Here is an 18,597-nt window from a genome sequence, read left to right as displayed (position 1 = left end):
CTTATGGCAGAAAGTGAAGAGGAACTAAAAAGCCTCTTGATGAAAGTGAAAGTGGAGAGTGAAAAAGTTGGCTTAAAGATCAACATTCAGAAAACGAAGATCATGGCATCTTGTCCCACCACTTCATGGGAAATAGATGGGGAAACAGTGGAAACAGTGTCAGACTTTATTTTTCTGGGCTCCAAAATCACTACAGATGGTGACTGTGGCCATGAAATTAAAAGACACTTACTCCTTGGAAGGAAAATTATGACCAGCCTAGATAGCATTTTCAAAAGCAGATACATTACTTTGCCAACAAAGGTCTGTCTAGTCAGGGCTATGGTTTTTCCTGTGGTCATGTATGGATGTGAGAGTTGGACTGTGAAGAAGGCCCAAGAGTTGATGCTTTTGAACTGTGGTGTTGGAGAAGACTCTTGAGAGTCCCTTGGACTGCAAGGACATCTAATCAGTCCATTCAGAAGGAGATCAGCCTTGGGATTTCTTTGGAAGGAATGATGCTAAAGCTGAAACTCCAGTACTTTGGCCATCTCATACGAAGTGCTGAGTCACTGGAAAAGACTCTGATGCTGAGAGGGATTGGGGCCAGGAGGAAAAGGAGACGACAGAGGATGAGATGGCTGAATGGCATCCCTGACTCGATGGACGTGAGTTTGAGTGAACTCTGGGAGTTGGTGATGGACAGGGAGGCCTGGTGTGCTGCGATTCATGGGGTTGCAAAGAGTCGGACACGACTGAGTGACTGAACTGAACTGAAAGTATTTCTTTGTTTAGTTCTTTTGCTGCTAAGTCACTGGAGTCGTGTCCGACTCTGTGCGACCCCAGAGATGGCAGCCCACCAGGCTCCGCCATCCCTGGGACTCTCCAGGCAAGAACACTGGAATGGGTTGCCATTTCCTTCTCCAATGCATGAAAGTGAAAAGGGAAAGTGAAGTCGCTCAGTCCTGCCCAACTCCTAGCGACCCCATGGACTGCAGCCTACCATGCTCCTCCGTCCATGGGATTTTCCAGGCAGGGGTACTGGAGTGGGTTGCCATTGCCTTCTCCTAGTTCTTTTGAGGAGCCCCCATACTGCTCTCCATTGTGTTTGCACCAATTTGTATCCCCACCAACAGTGTACAAGCACTGTTTTATACACAACTTCACCAACACTTGTTATTTATTTATTTTTTTTACTTGTAGCTTTTTATTTGGTTCACAAAGCAGTTTTCAGAAAACAGTGATGTACGAGTCCCTGTCTGGCACAGTAAACAACAGAACATCTTTTATCTCTCAGTTGATGTTAGTATGCTCACTTAACCAGCCATTGGTTTTTTTTTTTTTTTTTTTAATTTAATTTTATTTTTAAACTTTACATAATTGTATTAGTTTTGCAAATATCAAAATGAATCCGCCACAGGTATACATGTGCTCCCCATCCTGAACCCTCCTCCCTCCTTCCTTCCCATACCATCCCTCTGGGTCGTCCCAGTGCACTAGCCCCAAGCATCCAGTATCGTGCATTGAACCTGGACTGGCATCTCGTTTCATACATGATATTTTACATGTTTCAATGCCATTCTCCAAAATCTTCCCACCCTCTCCCTCTCCCACAGAGTCCATAAGACTGTTCCATACATCAGTGTCTCTTTTGCTGTCTCGTACACAGGGTTATTGTTATCATCTTTCTAAATTCCATATATATGCGTTAGTATACTGTATTGGTGCTTTTCCTTCTGGCTTACTTCACTCTGTATAATAGGCTTCAGTTTCATCCACCTCATTAGAACTGATTCAAATGTATTCTTTTTAATGGCTGAGTAATACTCCATTGTGTATATGTACCACAGCTTTCTTATCCATTCATCTGCTGATGGACATCTAGGTTGCTTCCATGTCCTGGCTATTTTAAACAGTGCTGCGATGAACATTGGGGTACACGTGTCTACACTTGTTATTTTTAGAATTTTGATGACAGCTATTCTGACAGATGTGTAATGATATCTCATTGTGGTTTTAATTTGAATTTTCCTGGTGATTACGGGTCTAGTGCCTGTTGGGCATCTTATTTCTCTTCAGAAAAATGTCCATTCACCTCTTATACCTGTTTTTAATCAGATTGTTTGCTTTTCGATGACATATTTTGAGAGCAATTTGTATTTCTTCAGATAGTAACCCTATATTGATCAGTTTATATGCAAATAGTTTCTCCTATTCAGTAAGTTGTCTTTTTGTTTTGTCAATGGTTTCTTCCTCTTTGGAAAACCTCTTAAATTTCATCAGGTTTCATTTGTTTATTTTTGTTTTATTTCTTTTTCTTAGGAGATAGATTATATATATATAACATATTATATATATATATAAATTATATATATATAATATGTTATATATATATTACTACAAGTTATGCCAAAGACAGTTCTATGTTTTCCTCTAGGAGTCTGATAGTGTCTAGTGGTACATTTAGACATTTATTACATTTTGAGCTTATTTTTGTATATGGTATTAGAGAATGTTCTAAATTCATTTTTGAATATGTGTTAATAGTTGTCCAGTTTCCCAAGCACAACTTGATGAAGAGACTGCATTTTCTTCATTGAATAGTCTTGACTCCTTTGTCATAGATTAGTTGACCATAATTGTATAGGTTATTTCTGGGATACTGTTTTGTAAACTGTAGTTTCTCAGTCTTCTTGAGGACTGGGAGGTTCATATTTCCAGTTTTGTTCTTTTTTCTCAAGGTGGCTTTAGCTATTCAGATATTTTGTGATTTCATACACATTTTTAGGATTATTTGTTCTAAGTTTGTGGAAAACGTCTTTTTTTTTGGGTAGAGATTGCATTAAATCTTTCGTTTGCTTTGGATATTATGGATATTTTAACAATGTGAACTCTTCCATTTTATTAACATGGGATAAATTTCCATTTATTTACATCAAATTCTTTCATCAAAGTTTTATAGTTTTCAGTGTATAGATATTTCACTTCCTTGGTTAAGTTTAGTTCTATGTTCTACATATTTTATTGTTTGTGAACATTTTTAAATGGAAATTTTGTATTGCTTTCTATTTCTAATAATTTATTTGTAATATATTGAAATGCAATAAAATTCTATATGTTAATCTTGTATGCTGTTTATTGAATATATTTATTAGTTCTAATAGATTTTGCCAAAACCTTTAAGGTTTTCTATGTATAGTGTCATGTCACTAGAAATAAAATGACAATCTTTCCTTTCTAATTTTTCTATTTCTTTTGATGTCTGAGTGTTATGGCCAGGACTTCAAATTCTATTTTAAATAGAAGTGAGAGTGGCTTCCATGTCTTGTTCCCAATTTTAAAAGAAAAGGTTTTAGTTTGTCATCATTGTATATTATGTTATGAATTCATCATAAACAGCCTTTTTTTTAGTTTGCTTTGTTTTGAACTTTTTTATTTTGTATTGATGTATAGCCAATTAACAATGCTGTGGTAGTTTCTGGTGAACAGAAAAGGGACTCAGCCATATATATACATTCATCCATTCTCCTGCAAGGCCCCTCCTATCCAGACTGGCACATAACATTGAGTAGAGTTCCATGTGCTACACAGTAGGTCTTTTTTGCTTATCTATTTGAAATATAGCAGTGTGTATATGGCCATCCCCAAATTCCTAACTATCCCTTCCCCCTGGCAACCAAGAGTTCATTTTGTAAATCTGTGATTCTGTTTCTGTTTTTAAGTAAGTACATTAGTATGATTTCTTATTAGATTTCATGTATAAGAGATGTCATACAATATTTCTCCTTCTCTCTGACTTCTTGACTTTTAGTATGGCACTGTCTAGTTCCATCTATGTTGCTTCAAATGGCATTATGTCATTCTTTTGAATGGCTGAGTTATATTCCATTGTATATATGTGCCACATCTTCTTTATCCATTCCTTTGTCAACATACATTTAGGTTCCTTTCAGGTCTTGGGTAGTGTAAACAGTGCTGCGATGAACAATGTGGTGCATGATCCTTTAGGATCATGTTTTTCTCTGGATATATGCCCAGGAGTGGGATTGCATGGTTATATGGTAACTCTAATTTTAGGTTTTTAAGAAATTTCCATACTCTTCTCCATATTGGCTGTTCCAAGATACATTCCCACCAATAGTGTAGGAGGGATCTCTTCTGTCCACACCCTGTTCAGCATTTATTGTTTGTGGAGTTTTTGATATAGCCACTTGGCTGGTTTGAGGTGATATTTCATTGCAGTTTTGTTTTGCATTTCTCTAGTAAGTAGTGATGTTAAATATCTTTTCATAAGCCTATTGGCTACTTGTATGTCTTCTTTGGGGAAATGTTTGTTTAGGTCTCATGCCTACTTTTTGAGTGGGCTGTTTGTTTTGATGCTGTTATGCATAATAAGTTGTTTGTAAATTTGGGGGACTTTTATCCCTTATTGGTTACATCATTAAAATATTTTTTCCCAATCTATGGGTTATCTTTTAATTTTTTTTAAATTGTTCCCTTTGAACTTAAGTAGCACCCATTTGCCTGTTTTTGTTTTTATATACATTATTCTGGGAAACAGATCAACAAAAGATGTTGCTGTGATTTATCTCAGAGTGTTTTCTGCCCACTTTCCCCTAGGAATTTTATACTGTCCAGTCTCATATTTAGGTCTTTAATCCACTTTGGACTTATTTTTTGTGTATGGAGTTAAAGAATGATCTAATTTCATTTTTTGAACATGTGACTGTCCAGTTTTCCCATTATCATTTGTTGAAGAGACTGTCTTTCTAACCTTGAGTAGTCTTGCCTTTTTGCATTGACTGATCATAGGAGAATGGGTTTATTTCTGGGTTTTCTATCCTGTTCCATTGATCCATATTTCTGTTTTGGTGCCGATATCATAACGTTTTGATAACTCTAGTTTTGTAGAATAGTCAGGATTCAGAGAGTCTAATTTCTCTGATTCTGTTTTTATTTTTCAACTTTGTGCTGGCTATTCAGAATCTTTGTGTCTCTACACAAATTTTAAGATTTTTGTTGTTGTTGTTCTAGTTCTGTTAAAAATGCCATTGGTAGTTTGACTGGAATTGCATTGAATCTGTAGATTGCCTTGGGTAATATAGTCATTTTGAAAATATTGAGACTTCCAATCCACGAACATGGTATATGTTTCCATCTGCTTATGTATTCAACTTCTTTCATTAGGATCCTATAATTTTTGGAGTACAGATACTTGGTTTCATTATATAGGCTTATTTCTAGGTATTTCAACTTTTGATGCAATGGTAAATGTAATTGTTTCTTGAATTTATCTTTTGTTATTAGTGTATAGAAATACAACAGATTTCTCTCTCTCTCTTTTTGGCAATGGATTTATTGGTCTTAATTTTGTAACCTGCAATGTTACCAAATTCATTGATGAATTCTAGAAGTTTTTCAGTAGTATCTTTAAGATCTTCCATGAATAGTTTCATGTCATCTGTAAAGAGTGACTGTTTAACTTCTTTTCCAAATTAGATTTCTTTTATTTACTTCTTTTTCTTCTCTGATTTCTATAGCTAGGACTTCCATAACTATATTGTCGGAACTAAAAGCAGTAAGAGTGTATATTCTTATCTTCTTCCTAATTTTAGAGGGAATGCTTTCAACTTTTCACCATTGAATATGATGCTACCTGTACATTTGTCATATATGGCCTTTATTGTGTTGAGATATGTACACTCTATGCTCACATTCTGGACAATTTTTATCATAATATAATATTTTATATAACCATTTTAGTATATTATGTATAATGTAATTTATTATTAATAATAAATGTGTGTATAAATATAAATGGGCACTGAATTTTGTCAAAAGCTGTTTCAACATCTGTTTAGATGATCATAGAGTTTTTTTTCTTCAACTTGTTGATGTGCTATGTCACATTGATTGATTTATGGATGTTGAAAAAAGCCTTACATTCCTGGAATAAATCCCACTTGATCATGATGTATGACCTTTTTAATATACTGTAGGTACAGATTCCTAGTATTTTGTTGAGGAATTTTGCATCTGTGTTCATCAGTGATATGTCCTATAATTTTAATTTTTTGTGGTATCTTTGTCTGGTTTTGGTATCAGAGTGATGATTGGTTCATAAAATGAGTTGAGGTTTTCCTTCCTCTGAAAATTTTTAAAACAGTTTCAGAAGGGTAAGTGTTGACTGTTCTCTCTAAGTTGATAAAATTTGTGTGGCGTCATCAGGTCCTAACTTTTGGTTATTGAAAAGTTTTTAATCACAGTTTCAATTTCAAAGCTTATGATTGGTCTGCTCATATTTTCTATTTCTTCCTTGGGAGACTATACCTTTCTAAGAATGTGTCTATTTCTTTCAGGTTGTCCATTTTATTGGCATATAGTTGCTCATAGTAGTCTTTTATGATCCTTAGTATTTCTGTGGGGTTAGTTGTAATGTCTGCTTTCTTATTTCTAATTTTATTGATCTGAATTCTTTTTTTTAAAATGCAAACCACATTTTATTGAATTCCAAAATCTCAAAAATTTAATGTATCACCAAGAAAAAAAATTAACCAGTTATAAAATGCCATCAATTGTAAAATACATTCAATTTTAGAGATGCAGCTCTAAAAGTTTTTAAACCATATTAGAATTGTTAAAATATGGTAACATATTGGTGTTCCATCCGAATTAGAAGCTTATCCAGGTAGTATATGCTATTCTTATTTCTCAGGAGAAAACCAAGCATAGCACAACACTCAACAGCTTTGATTAGTTTCATTTGTTGGTTTTACTATAGTAAGCTTATTGTATAGGTCATGATTCTATAGTATTTGTTTTGTAAAAATCCATTTATATTCTGTACACTTTTGCATATTTAAAAAACTAATTAATTTGTTTTAACTGAAGGCTAATTACTTGACAGTATTGTGATGGTTTTGCCATATATTGACATGAATCAGCCACCAGTGTACATATGTCCCTCATTCTGAAACCCCCTCTCACCTCCCTCCTCATCCCATCCCTCTGGGTTGTCCCAGTGAGCTTTGAGTGCCCTGTTTCATGCATCGAACTTGGACAGGTCATCTGTTTTACATATGATAATATACATGTTTCAATGTTATTCTCTCTATCATCCTACCCTTGCCTTCTCCCACAAAGTCCAAAAGTCTGTTCTTTATATTTGTGTCTCTTTTGTTGTCTTGCATGTAGTGTCATCATTACCATCCTTCTTAATTAAATACATATGTGTTAATACACTGTATTGGCTTTTTTTTTTTTTTTTCTGGCTCAGTTCACTCAGTATAATAGGCTCCAGTTTCATCCACCTCATTAGAACTGATTCAAATGTGTTGTTTTTAATAGATGAATAATATTCCATTATGTATATATACCAAAATTTTCTTACCCATTCATCTACCAATGGACAATTAGATTGCTTCCATGACTGAGCTATTGTAAACAGTGCTGCAATGAACATTGGGGTACACAAGTCTCTTTAAATTCTGGTTTCCTCAGTGTGTATGCCCAGCAGTGGGATTGCAGGGGTGTATGGCAGTTCTAAGTTTTTAAGGAATCTCCACACTGTTCTCCATAGTAGCTGTACTAGTTTGCATTCCCACTAACATTGAAAGAGAGTTCCATTTTCTCCACACCCCCTCCAGCATTTATTATTTGTAGACTTTTTGATAGGAGCCATTCTGACCCTTGTGAGATGGTACCTCATTGTGGTTTTCATTTGCATTTCTCTGATAATCAGTGATGCTGAGTATCTTTTCATGTTTGTTAGCCATCTGTAAGTGTTCAGATAAAAGTCGCTTTAGTTTTTGGGCCACTTTTGGACTGGGTATTTTATTTTTCTGGTATTGAGCTGAATGAGCTGTTTGTATATTTTTGAGATTAATTCTTTGTCAGTTGCTTCATTTGCTATTATTTTCTCCCACTCTGAAGGTTGTCTTTTTACCTTGCTTATAGGTTCCTTCATTGTGTAATTGCTTTTAAGTTAAATTAGGTTCTATTTGTTTATTACTGCTTTTGTTTCCATTACTCTGGGGGGTGGGTCAAAGAGGATTCTGCTGTGATTTATGTCAGAGAGTGTTTTGCCTATGTTCTCCTCTAGGAGTTTTATAGTTTCTGGCCTTATATTTAGATCTTTAACCCATTTTGAGTTTATTTTTGTGTATGGTGTTAGAAAGTGTTCTAGTTTCATTATTTTACTGGTGGTGGACCAGTTTTCTCAGCATCACTTGTTAAAGAGATTGTCTTTTCTCCCTTTTATATTCTTTCCTCCTTTGTCAAAGATAAGGTGTCCATATGTGCATGGATTTATCTATTGGGCTTTCTATTTTCTTCCATTGTCAACATTTCTGTTTTAGTACCAGTATAATACTGTCTTGATGACTAGCTTTGTAGTATAGTCTGAAGTCAGGCAAGTTGTTTCTTTCAGTTCCATTCTTCTTTTTCAAGATTGCCTTGGCTATATGAGTTTTTTTTTCCATTTCCATACAAACTGTGAAATCATTTGTTCTATTTCTGTGAAAAATACCATGAGTAGCTTGATAGGGATTGCATTGAATCTATAGATTTCTTTGGGTAGCATACTCATTTTCACTATATTGATTCTTCTGATCCATGAACATGGTATATCTCTTCATCTATTTGTGTCATCTTTGATTTCTTTCATCAGTGTTTTATAGTTTTCAATATAGAGTTCTTTTGTTTCTTTAGGTAGATTTATTCCAAAGTGTTTTATTATTTTCATTACAATGGTGAATGGGATTGTTTCCTTAATTTCTTTTCTGTTTTCTCATTGTTAGTGTATAGGAATGCAATGTGTAGGATTTCTGTGTATTAATTTTATATCCTACAATTTTGCTATATTCATTGATTAGCACTAGTAATTTTATGGTGGTGTTTTTAGGGTTTTCTATGTAGAGGGATCATGTCATCTACAAACAGTGAGAGTTTTACTTCTTTTCCAATCTGGATTCCTTTTATGTCTTTTTCTTCTCTGATTGTTGTGGCTAATACTTCCCAAACTATGTTGAATAGTAGTGGTGAGAGTGGGCACCCTTGTCTTGTTCCTGACTTTAAGTGAAATGCTTTCAATTTTTTACCATTAAGGGTAATGTTTGCTGTGGATTTATCATATATTGCTTTTATTATGTTGAGGTATGTTCCTTCTAGCGTGTGAGATGAATGCAATTGTGCAGTAGTTTGAGCATTCTTTGGCATTGCCTTTCTTTGGGATGGGAATGAAAGCTGATCGTTTCCAGTCCTGTGGACACTGCTGAGTTTTCCAAATTGGCTGGCATATTGAGTGCAGAACTTTCACAGCATCATCTTTCAGGATTTGGAATAGTTCAATGGGAATTCCATCACCTCCACTAGCTTTGTTTGTAGTGATGCTTTCTAAGGCCCACTTAACTTCACATTCCAGGATGTCTGGCTCTAGGTCAGTGATCACACCATTGTGATTATATGGGTTGTGGAGATCTTTTTTGTACAGTTCTTCTGTGTATTCTTGCCACCTCTTCTTAATATCTTCTGCTTCTGTTTGGTCCATACCATTTCTGCCCTTAATTGAGCCCATCTTTGCATGAAATGTTCCCTTGACATCTCTAATTTTCTTGAAGAGATCTCTAGTCTTTCCCATTCTGTTGTTTTCCTCTGTTTCTTTGCATTGATTGCTGAGGAAGGCTTTCTTATCTCTTCTTGCTCTTCTTTGGAACTCTGCATTCAGATGCTTATATCTTTCCTTTTCTCCTTTGCTTTTTTTTTTTTTATTTTTTTTTTTTTTTTCCTAATTTTATTTTTAAACTTTACATAATTGTATTAGTTTTGCCAAATATCAAAATGAATCCACCACAGGTATATGCTTCTCTTCTTTTCACAGCTATTTGTAAGGCCTCCTCAGACAACCATTTTGCTTTTTTGCATTTCTTTTCCATGGGGATTGTCTTGATCCCTGCCTCCTGTTCAATGTCACAAAGCTCTGTCCATAGTTCATCAGGCACTCTATCTATCAGATCTAGTCCCTTAAATCTATTTCTCACTTCCACTGTATAATCATAAAGGATTTGATTTAGGTCATACCTGAATGGTCTAGTGGTTTTCCCCACTTTCTTCAATTTAAGTCTGAATTTGGCAATAAGGAGTTCATGATCTGAGCCACAGTCAGCTCCCGGTCTTGTTTTGCTGACTGTATAGAGCTTCTCCATCTTTGGCTGCAAAGAATATAATCAATCTGATTTTGGTGTTGACCATCTGGTGATGTCCATGTGTAGAGTCTTCTCTTGTGTTGTTTGGAAGAGAGTGTGTGCTATGACCAGTGCGTTCTCTTGGCAAAACTCTATTAGCCTTTGCCCTGCTTCATTCTGTATTCCAAGGCCAAATTTGCCTGTTACTCCAGGTGTTTCTTGACTTTGTACTTTTGACACCACCCTTATGGCAGAAAGTGTAGAGTAACTCAAAAGCCTCTTGATGAAAGTGGAAGTGGAGAGTGAAAAAGTTGGCTTAAAGCACAACATTCAGAAAATGAAGATCATGGCATCTGGTCCCATCACTTCATGGGAAATTGATGGGGAAACAGTGGAAACAGTGTCAGTATTTTTTTGGGGGGGAGGGCTCCAAAATCACTGCAGATGGTGACTGCAGCCATGAAATTCAAAGACGCTTACTCCTTGGAAGGAGAGTTATGACCAATCTAGACAGCATATTGAAAAGCAGAGACATTACTTTGCCAACAAAGGTCCATCTAGTCAGGGCTATGGTTTTTCCTGTGGTCATGTATGGACGTGAGAGTTGGACTGTGAAGAAGGCCCAAGAGTTGATGCTTTTGAACTGTGGTGTTGGAGAAAACTCTTGAGAGTCTCTTGGACTGCAAGGAGATCCAACCAGTCCATTCTGAAGGAGATCAGCCCTGGCTGTTCTTTGGAAGGAATGATGCTAAAGCTGAAACTCAAGTACTTTGGCCACCTCATGTGAAGAGTTGACTCACTGGAAAATACTCTGATGCTGGGAGGGATTGGGGGCAGAAGGAAAAGGGGATGACAGAGGATGAGATGGCTGGATGATAGCACCGACTCAATGGACATGAGTTTGAGTGAACTCCAGGAGTTGGTGATGGACAGAGAGGCCTGGTGTGCTGTGATTCATGGGGTCACAGAGTCCGACACGACTGAGTGACTGAACTGAACTGATGTTCCTTTTATGCCTGCTTCTGGAGAGCTTTTATCATAAATAGATGTTGAATTTTGTGAAAGCCTTTCTCTGCATCTATTGAGAAAATCAGATGGTTATTATCCCTCAATTTGTTAAAGTGATATATCACATTGATTGATTTACAAATATTGCAGAATCCTTGCATCCCTGGGATAAAATCCACTTAGTCATTATGTATGATATTTTGAATTTATTGTTGGATTCTGCTTGCTAGGATTTGGTTGAGGAATTTGTACATGTTCATCAGTGATATTGGCCTGTAGCTTTGTGTGTGTGTGTGTGTGTGTGTGTGGCGGGGGGCATCTTTTTCTGGTTTAGGTATTAGGGTAATACCTAAATTAGAATACCTAAAATACCTAATACCTAAAATACCTAAAATAGAATAAGTTTGGGAGTTTACCTTTTTCTGCAATTTTCTGGAAGATTTTGAGTAGGATAGGTGTTAGCTCTTCTCCAAATTTTAGGTAGAATTCACCTGTGAAGCCATCGGTCCTGGGCTTTTTTTGTTGGAAGATTTTTGATTACAGTTTCTATTTCCCTGCTTGTGATGAGTCTGTTAAGATTTTATATTTCTTGCTGTTTCAGTTATGAAAGATTATACTTTTCTAAGAATCTGTCCATTTCTTCCAAGTTTTCCATGTTACTGTCTTTTTTTTTGCTGATAATAGTCTCTTATGATCCTTTGTATTTCTCTGTTGTTGTCTTTTGTGATTTCTCTATTTTCATTTCCAATTTTGTTGATTTGATTCTTCTCCCTTTTTTTCTGGATGAGTCTGGTTAATGGTTTCTCTATTTTATTTATCTTCTAAAAGAACCAGCTTCTAGTTTTGTTGATTTTTGCTGTCGTTCTCCTTTGTTTTATTTTCCTTTATTTCTTCCCTAAATTTCATGATTTCTTTCCTTCCACTAACCCTAGGGTTCTTCGTTTCTTCTTCCTCTAGTTGCTTAAGGTGTGAAGTGAGGTTATTTGTGTGATTTTTGTCTTGTTTCTTGAAGTAAGCTTGTAATGCTATGAACCATCCCCTTAGCACTGCTTTTACTGAATCCCATTTTGGATTGTCATGTTTTCATTTTCATTTGTTTCTATGCATATTTTTCTTTTCTTTTTTATTTATTCCATGATTTGTTGGTTATTCAGAAGCGGGTTATTTAGCCTCCATATGTTTGAATTTTTAATCGTTTTTTTTTTTGTAGTTGATATCTAATCTAATCACATTGTGATCAGCAAAAAAAATGCTTGAAATGATTTCAACTGCTTTGAATTTTCTAAGGCGAGATTTATGTTCCGGGACATGATCTATCCTTGCGAATGTTCCATATGCACTTGAGAAAAATGTGAAATTCATTGTTTTGGCGTGAAATTTCCTATAGATATCAATTAGATCTAACTGGTTTATTGTATTACTTAAAGTTTGTGTTTCCTTGCTTATTTTCTGTTTGGTTGATCTATCCATAGGTGTGAGTGGAGTATTAAAGTCTCCCACTACTGTGTTACTGTTAGTTTTCCCTTTCATACTTGCTCACATTTGCCTTATGTTGAGGTGCTTCTATATTGGGTGCATATGTATTTATGATTGTTGTATCTTCTTCTTGGATTGATCCTTTGATCATTATGCAGTGTCCTTCTTTGTCTCTCTTCACGGACTTTATTTCAAAGTCCATTTTATCTGATATGAGTATTGCTATTCCTGCTTTCTTTTGGCTTCCATTTGCATGAGATATCTTTTTCCAGTCATTCGCTTTCAGTCTGTATGTGTCCCTTGATTTCAGGTCGGTCTCTTGTAGACAGCATATATAGGGATCCTGTTTTTGTATCCATTCAGACAGTTCTTTGTCTTTTGGTTGGGGCATTCCACCCATTTATATTTAAAGTAATTATTGAAACGTATGATCCCATTGCCATTTACTTTGTTGTTCTGGGTTCAAGTTTATAAACCTTTTCTGTATTTCCTGTATAGAGAAGATGCTTTAGCATTTGTTGAAGAGTTGGTTTGGTGGTGCTGAATTCTCTCAGCTTTTGCTTGTCTGTAAAGGTTTTTTCCAGTAGTCATGTATGGATGTGAGAGTTGGATGGTGAAGAAAGCTGAGCGCTTAAGAATTGATTTTGAACTGTGGTGTTCGGGAAGACTCTTGAGAATCCCCTGGACTGCAGGAAGATCCAACCAGTCCATCCTAAAGAAGATCAGTCCTGGGTGTTCATTGGAAGGACTGATGTTGAAGCTGAAACTCCAATACTTTGTCCACCTCATGTGAAGAGTTAACACATTGGAAAAGACCCTAATGCTGGGAAGGATTGGGGCAGGGGGAGAGGGGGACGACAGAGGATGAGATGGCTGGATGGCATCACTGACTCCATGGACATGGGTTTGGGTAGATTGCGGGAGTTAGTGATGGACAGGGAGGCCTGGTGTGCTGCGATTCATGAAGTCACAAAGAGTCAGACACAACTGAGCGACTGAACTGAACTGAACTGAAAGGTTTTGATTTCTCCTTCATATTTGAATGAGATCTTTGCTGGTTATAGTAATCTGCATTGTAGGTTTTTCTCTTTCATCACTTTAAGTATGTCCTGCAATTCCCTTCTGACCTGAAGAGTTTCTATTGAAAGATCAGCTGTTATCCTTATGGGGATCTACTTTTGTGTTATTTGTTGCTTTTCCCTTTTAATATTTTAATATTTTCTCTATGTGTTTCATCTCCATTAATTTGATTAATATGTGTATTGGGGTGTTTTGCATTGGGTTTATTCTGTTCGAGACTCTGGGTTTCTTGCACTTGGGTGGCTATTTCTTTCCCCATTTTAGGGAAGTCTTCAAGTATTTTTTCATGCCCTTTATTCTTGTCTTCTTCTTCTGGGACTACCATGATTCGAATACTGGGGCATTTAACATTGTGACAGAGGTCTCTGAGGTTGTCTGCATTTATTTTAATTCTTTTTTTCCTCTCTGCTTCATTTATTTCCACCACTCGACCTTCCACCTCACTTATCCTATCTCATGCCACAGTTATTCTACTGTTGGTTCCCTCCTGAGTGCTTTTAATTTCAGTTATTGCATTATTCATTATGGATTGACTCTTTTTTTTATTTCTTCTAGGTCCTTGTTAAACATTTGTGGCATTTTCTCAATGCTTGTCTCTAATCTATTTACCTGTAACTCCATTTTGTTTTCAAGATTTTGGATCATCTTTACTATCATTATTCCAAATTCTTTTTCAGGTAGACTCCAGAATTCCTCTGCTTTTGTTTGGTTTAGTGGGCATTTATTATGTTCCTTTACATGCTAAATATTTCTCTGCCTTTTCATTTCCTTTAGAGTGCTGTGTTTGGGGTGCCCTTTCTGTATACTGGAAGTTTGTGGTTCCTCTTTATGTTGGAGCCTGTTCCCTGTGGGTGGGGTTGGACTGGTGGATTGTCAAGGTTTCCTGGTTAGGGGAGCTTGTGTCTGTGTTCTGGTGGGTGGAGCTGGATCTCTTCTCTCTAGAGTGCAATTAAGGGTCCAGTAGTGAGTCTTGGGGTGTCTATGGGTTTGGCATGGCTTTGGGCAACCTGTCTTTTAATGCTCAGGGCTGTGTTCTTGCTTTGCTGGAGAATTAGCATGGTATGTCTTGCTCTGGCACTTGTTGACTCTTGGGTGGAACTTGGTTTCATTGTAGGTATGGAGGCTTTTGGATGAGCTCTGGTCTATTAATGTTCCCTGAAATTAGTTCTCCGATGTTCTCAAGTTTTGAAGTTAATTCTACTGCCTCTGGCTTTCAGTCTTATTCTTAATAGCCTCAAGACTTCTCTATCCATACAACACTGATGATAAAACATCTAAGTTAAATGTAAAACAATTCTCCACAGTGAAGGACACCAAGAGAGATTCACAGAGTTAAGTAGAGAAGAGAAGGTGGGGGGAGGAGATAGAAGTGACCTGTGGAGAAAGGGAGAGTCAAAAGGGGAGAGAGCAATCAAACCAGTAATCACACCCCAAAGTGAAAATGGGTACTGAAGATTAGATTCTTAAAGGTACAAAATTGATAGCAAATACCAAAAAGCAAAGATTAAAAATCTAGAGGACAGATTAGACTCTCAAGAATACAATATTAAAAATCCAAAAATATCAATCACAAAAATTATAAAATTTATATATGTAATTTGCTTTAAAAATAGGGTCTTTTTTTTTTGCTAGGTAATAGTAAGACAAATGAAAATTAAAGGAGTAATAAAGAACTTAAATTAAAAAAATTAAAAAGTGGTAATAGTAAAATATATATCTAGGAATGTCTCTGGAGCTGTTGTGGGTAGTGTGGGGTCAGTTCAGTTTCAGATAGCTTCTTGTTTCAGCTTGTACTTGTTCTCAAGGTCTATAGGCCCCCTCCAATGCTTAGTCAGTTAACTACAGGATTTTAACCTGTTGCAGCTGTCACTTCCAGAGTGTTTCTCTCTTTGTTTATTTTGGCTTCTTCTATTTGCAAGTCTCTTCAGTGTCTAATTTCTGCCCTGACACAAGAGGGGCGAAGGTGATCACTTATTTAGGCTCACTTGTTCAGTTGTGTTGTGGGGAGGAATGAACACAGCAAACAGATATTGCTGGCAATGTGTGGGCAGTGCTCGCAGTGTGTGGACCACCCTGGGTTTGCCCCAGCTCACAGTGGTGTGTCCTTTCTGGGTCTACACTGCTCAGACTCAGGGGTGCTCTGTAGGCACTGTCCAAAGCAGGCCCTGTGTTTTGTATACTTCCCAGGTCTAAGCCATTCAGGTTCAGGTTCTCGAGTACACTGCAAGGGCACAGACTTGGTTGGGCATAAGTTATGTGCCTTTCCCAGGTCTGAGTAGCTCAGGTGACCAGCTGCTTGGTGAGTGCACTATCCCAGATGAACCTTGCGTCTTAATCACCCCCCTGGTCCCAGCTGCTCGGTTTCCCGGGGTACCAGAAGAACACAGTCCCAGGTGTGCTGTGTGACTCCTCTGGGGAGCTGATCTCAGGCTGGGATCCTCCTGGCAGATGCCAACTGTCCAGGATCCCAGGAAGAGGTGGTTAGCAAGTGGAAGCCTGGTCACCATTTGGTGGAGGATGCCTGTCTCTGGGGCTGAGATTGGAGCAACCCCTTGACTTCCAGCTTTGGCTGTCACATGCCTGCCTCTCTGCCTCCAATGGGGAAGAGGGACCTGTATGCAGCTGGCTTGCTCTCTTTGATATTCGCTCAATCATTTTTTTCTGTGAGCAAGCCATGCTGTGAGTTAGAGCCTTCCGTAGGAAAGTTCTCTCTCTTTTTCTTTTTTCCCCCTCTCTGGTGATCCCACAGTTTGGATTGCTATCTCATGTTAGCTCCTTTAGATTGTCCTTCGGTGTTCAGGCCCAGTCCTTACCCTAAGGAACAATGATACCACCCACACCTCCCTGTCCAGCCCCTGCTCGCTGGTGGAAGATGTGAGTGTCTGGGCTACCTCTTTGCTGGCAGTTGCAGTTAGGTGCCTGTTCTTTGTGTGTGTGCGTGTGTTTCCTCACAGTTATGTTGCCCTCTGAGATTCCAAATCTCCCCACAGATCTGCCTGTGAGAGGGTTTCCTGCTCCTCCTTCACAACTCTTTCTCCAGGTCAGGTCTCCATCCCTAACTCTTTTGTCTTTCTTTTTGTCTTTTATATTTTGTCCTACCTCCTTTCAAAGAGAATGGGCAGCCTTTCTAAGTGCCTGGTGTCCTCCTCCAGCATTCAGAAATTGTTTTGTGGAAGTTTCTCAGCATTCAAATGATCTTTTGATGAGTTTGTGGGGAAGAAAGTGGTCTCCCGGTCCTATTCCTCTGCCATCTTGGGATCTGATTTGAATTCTTTCTCCTCCTCCCCGTCTTTTCTTTATGATGATTTTGGCCAAAGGATTATCAATTTCATTTACGTTTTCAAACCACCAGCTTTTGGTGTCATTAATCTTTGCATTTGTTTTCTTTGTTTCTATTTCATTACTTTCTGCTCTGATCTTTATGTTTTCTTTCCTTCTACTAACTTTAGGTTTCATGTTTTTTTCTTTCTCTGATTGACTTATGTGTAAGTTTAGGTTGTTTATTTAAGATTTTTCTTGTTCCTTGAGGTAAGATTGTATTGTTATCAACTTCCCTCCTAGAATTGCTTTGTTGCATTCCTAAGTTTTGGGCCATTGTGCTTTCACGTTTATTTGTCTCTAGGTAGTTTTTGTTATTTCCTCTTTGATTTCTTCAGTGATCTGATGGTTGTTTAGTAGCATATTGCTTAACTGAACTGCCATGTGTTTGTGTTTTAGAGTTTTGTTTTTTTTTTCCTTGAAGTTTATTTCTAATCTCATTGCACTGGGGTCAGAAAAGTTCCTTGATATGATTTTGATTTCCTTAAACTTATCTAGACTCAATATGTGGTCAATCGTAGAGAATGTCCTTGGTGTACTTGAGAAGAATGTGTAGTCTGCTACTTTTGGAAGGATTGCTCTATAAATATCAATTATGTCCAATTCATCTAAAGTGTCATTTAAGGCCTGTGCTTTTTAAATTAATTTTCTGTTGAGATGATCTTTCTATTGATGAAAGTGGAGTCTTAAAATTCCCCACTATATTGTGTTACTGTCAGTTTCTCTCTTTATGAGTGTTAGCATTTGCCTTACACATTAAGTTGATCCTATGTTGAGTGCATACATAGTTATAATTTCTTCTTTGATTGAGCCCTTGATTATTATATAGTGTCATTCTTTGTCTCTTCTAACAGTCTTTGTATTAAATTCTATTTTGAATAATACAAGTGTTGATACTCCAGCTTTCTTGATTTCCATTTGTGTGGAATTCCTACTTCCATCCCCTTATTTTCAGTCTGTAAGTGTCCCTAGGTCTGATATGGGTTTCTTGTAGACAATATAAACAGTCTTGTTTTTGTATTCACCAATCAGCCTATGTCTTTTGGCTACTGCATTTAATCTGTTTGCATTTAAGGTAATTATTGACATGTATGATCTTATTCGGGCTTCCCTGATGGCTCAGAGGTTAAAGCGTCTGCCTGAAATGCAAGAGACCCAGGTTCGATCCCTGGGTCGGGAAGATCCCCTGGAGAAGGAAATGGTAACCCACTCCAGTATTCTTTCCTGGAGAATCCCATGGATGGAAAAGCCTTGTAGGCTACAGTCCATGGGGTCGCAAAGGGTCGGACATGACAGAGCGACTTTACTTCACTTCACATCATGATCTTATTCACGAGAAATGCCAGGCTGGATGAATTACAAAATGGGATCAAGATAAGTGGGAGAAGCATCAACAACCTCAGATATGTGGATGATACCACTCTAATGGCAGAAAGCAAAGAGGAACTAAAGAACCTCTTGATGAAGATGAAGGAGGAGAGTGAAAGAGTCAGCTTAAGACTAAATATTAAAAAATCTAAGATAATGGCATCCAGTCACATTACTGCATGGAAAA

General features: G+C 37.2%; 1 non-coding gene across 1 annotated transcript; it reads left to right on the top strand.

Annotated features, from left to right (window-relative positions):
• The first annotated feature begins 18,150 nt into the window (after window positions 1–18,150).
• TRNAF-GAA (transfer RNA phenylalanine (anticodon GAA)) lies at window positions 18,151–18,223 on the top strand. The gene has a single exon. It is a non-coding gene; the product is annotated as a tRNA-Phe (tRNA).
• The last annotated feature ends 374 nt before the right edge of the window (window positions 18,224–18,597 follow it).

This window comes from Bos mutus, chromosome 9 (assembly GCF_027580195.1).
Source record: "Bos mutus isolate GX-2022 chromosome 9, NWIPB_WYAK_1.1, whole genome shotgun sequence".
Lineage (NCBI taxonomy): Eukaryota > Metazoa > Chordata > Mammalia > Artiodactyla > Bovidae > Bos > Bos mutus.
Note: the sequence above shows the minus strand (reverse complement) of the source record. Positions and strands in the feature narration are given on the sequence as shown.